The sequence below is a fragment of the Camelina sativa genome, chromosome 9 (assembly GCF_000633955.1).
Source record: "Camelina sativa cultivar DH55 chromosome 9, Cs, whole genome shotgun sequence".
In the NCBI taxonomy this organism is placed as follows: Eukaryota; Viridiplantae; Streptophyta; class Magnoliopsida; order Brassicales; family Brassicaceae; genus Camelina; species Camelina sativa.
The window spans coordinates 8,119,465-8,122,856 of NC_025693.1; the positions used below are offsets into that span (position 1 = coordinate 8,119,465).

The 3,392-nt window shown below is 36.4% G+C and overlaps 1 long non-coding RNA gene across 5 annotated transcripts in view; it reads left to right on the plus strand.

Moving 5' to 3' along the window:
* LOC104710721 overlaps positions 1-2,673 on the plus strand; it is a 3,472-nt gene extending 799 nt beyond the window's left edge. The window contains exons 1-6 of one of the 5 annotated variants that reach the window (XR_755058.1): positions 555-676; positions 758-896; positions 1,196-1,325; positions 1,409-1,592; positions 2,218-2,374; positions 2,470-2,673. This is a non-coding gene — a long non-coding RNA (uncharacterized LOC104710721). The other 4 variants (XR_755057.1, XR_755060.2, XR_755061.2 and 1 more) reach the window with 4 other exon arrangements.

A 3,392-nucleotide genomic window follows, 5' to 3' on the forward strand; every position in this document is an offset into this window, starting at 1 on the left:
AACTAGTTGTCCTAGCTAAATGCATGACAAATACAGGCTAAGGAAATGCAAAATACAGACATATCAATACAATCCTTTCATTTTTTACACCTGGGACGCGTTCATTTCTTGGTTGGATGCTTCTGATGCTACGTCTACGCAAACCCTCTGCAGGCTAGTATCACAAGCAGTTATCTACACCATCTGGATAGAGCGAAACACTCGACTACACAGCAACACCTCAACTCCACCGCATATACTCTTTAAGGCGCTAGACAAGCAGATCAGAGACGCAATTCTGAGCAAGGGTCAAAGGAAAAATTTCAAAACGCTATTCGAGATTGGCTGACCTTCGTTTAGTATAGCTTTGGTCACTGTATTTTCTCTAAGCTAGAGCTTGTTTTTTATTCTTTTTTGGCAAGTTCTATCTTCAAGGCTATTGTACTCTGTACAATCCATTTTCTTTAATGAAAATTCACAATTTTGCAAAAAACAAAAAAAACAGCTCAACTCACACATTTTACTATATATATATATATTCGAAACAGACTTGAAAGTAGACGTTTTCAATTTCATGCTGAAAGATTGATTAAACTTTTTTTGTTTGCAGCTGGCTCTAACGACACACCAATAGAGTTTGTATGGGAGCAGACATTTGATGTTAAAACAGGAGAGGGCATGCCTGATCTTTGAGAGTGTAAGACCATGTGTATCAGTGTTGTTTTAAACCGTCCCCGTTTTTTTCGATTTAAAATAAATAAATAAAATCCCAATTCAGAAGAAACGTATCTTTATTTGGGACGTTTTTTCTCCGTTCACTTGGACGCGTGCTACGTTTTGATTGGATGAAGATTCAGAGGATGGGTTCCATCAAAGAAGAGCAAAGACCTCTCATCGAAGAAGGTTTAATTTCACAGGTTTGTTCAATTTCTGATCAATTAGGTTTAGCTAATTTTGATTTCGCATGTTTAGGTTTCTGCTGAATTCCAAAAAAAAAAAAAAATCTGGGCTTTAGGTTGATCTTATGCTTTTCATTTCTGGGTTTATTGAGATAGTTTCTGGGTAATCACTGTTTTATTTGATCCTAGTGTTGTTCTTATGATCGTTTTTATATTTAGGTGATGATTTCAATGTTTTGTGATTTTGTTTTGGAACATGTATAAAACTTATGTTGGCTTGATTGCTCTGAATACAGAATGGTTTTGTTTTTGTTTAGGGGATGTCGGCGCTTCATTTCGGAAATCGTCTGTCAAAGTCCCAGAAAACCCCACGCTTCTGTATGAAACACAAGACAAGAACTCTGCTATTGCTGGAAATAGAAAAATTGAGCATACCAATGATAGCAAGTAAAAAACTTTCAATCCGCTTTATTAACTTTTGAGGAACGTATAGCTTTGTTTGGTTTGACAAGGTAACCGGTGTGATGCAGGTATCTTGACAAAGCCGTTGTTATCTCAGAATAAGAGTCTATCGAGTTTTGTATTTGCTAATGTTCTTGCCTTTAGTTTACACTTACGTCTCTGTGTGTCATGATCTTCTCAATTTGGCAACCAAATATGTTGTTTTTCCTTGACGTACTTGTTTGCACCCAGTCAGGCTTCAGTCTGTAACCTGTAAGTGCAGATACCTCTCTTGTACTTATTGCTTTTCTTGTTTTACCATCAGATATTGCATCCTTGCTTTCGTTGATGACGTACTTGTTTTACCATCGAATTCTTGATGATGCTTACGTTGTTGCTGGGTTTTTATGCGGAAACCTTTCTTTTCAAACATTGGAGCCATTGTCACTTTTTCAGTGCTTGGAACTTTTGTAGCTTCCATGGTTACTGGATTAATTTTGTTCCTGGTTTTTACTAATTGAAGATATGAACCATGGTGGCAGCATTTGTGGTTCTGCAACTTGTTTACAGTTTATGCTGCTCAGTGTAGTAGTCTAGAGAAACTATCTAGAATGTTTTGAACTGAAACTGTAAACGGTGATTGATTATAGAGATTAGGCGTCGGGTAGTAGTAGTGTGGAGGACCGAGTCTCTTGATTGGCAAGTGGACTTTAGTAGTGTAGAAACCTGTACGAGTAGGAGATGAGGGTGTGCTGCGGGACTTTACATCTTTGCTAAGACTTGATTGTTTGGTTTTGATAATAGTCAAGCTTCACCAAGAAATGCTCTTTGTATGAACCTGTAGTGTTTTTGTATTATAGTAACTTGCTGAGGCTTGGAATTTGATGATGTAATTTAGGTTGGAATCCTGCGACCAAACTGGCTAGATGGAGCCAAGTATCTAGGCCAAAAAAATGTGAGCGGGTTTCTCTGCAATGTATGGGAGAAAGTAGACTTTATATGGTACTATGAGGATGTTGCAACCAAGAGACCTGTGCAATGGATCTTCTATACAGGTGATATCTCTATGCCATTCTCTGTTTTACCATGAAACCTCGGTTTTATTTTATACGCAAAAATTCATCTGAAACGAGGGAAAAAATTGTTGCAGGTATTGGACCTAACGGTTCTGTTTAACCAACTATGGCATATACGAAGTATCTTCGTTATCCTTGCCAACTAAAGATCTCCGTACTTTATGCTTAAGTTGTGGTAACTAGTTAGATACGATGCTAGATATCAGGCCTTCGTTAAGCTTTCTCTCTATATATGTAATCACGAAACCTCTTTATGAATATACAGAAATCCTTCGACATTGTTCTGTTTTCAGCAGGGAAAAACCAAATACAAATATACAGCAATGCTCATATTCAAAATAAAAACCTTTCAAAATAATAATATTAAATTTAGGGGACCAGAAAATAGGGGACACCAATGCCCATGCTCTAACAACCACTTTACGGTTTCATTCCAAACATATTGCTGCTTCCAAAAGTTTTTTCCCATCCATTAAAGTTTAGTTTACCAAGAGCTATGAGATGAAGTGTTGAAGTGCCTTTGATCCTTACTGAAAACGGAGTCGTTTTGTTATTTTCATTGATCTTGTGAACTTTTAAAGGTGCCAAACTGGGAAAAATCTCAAGGTGTCTACTGTTTAAAATAGATTGACAAAGGTGCCAAATGACTTTTTTTTTTTGTTATTGTATTTACAACTATACGGACACCTAAACATAAAATAAAAAGAGGTATAAATAAGCCTATGAAAATGTTTGTTCCATTGACTAAAATAACATGAACTAAATAAGACTCAAAATCATCTAAAAATAAACTATAATAAAAAAACATCTACTACTAAACATGGAGAGTGCAATGAAATTAAAGAGAAAGTCAATGATTTTGGCAATGATATAAAGCCCTTTATGCTCATGCATGTCTGTATGTCTGCTCATTGACGCTACAGACGCTACAGAATAAAGGAAGTCTGTATGCTCATGCATGTCTTCTTTGCTCATGTATGAGAAGGAAGAGTCTCTT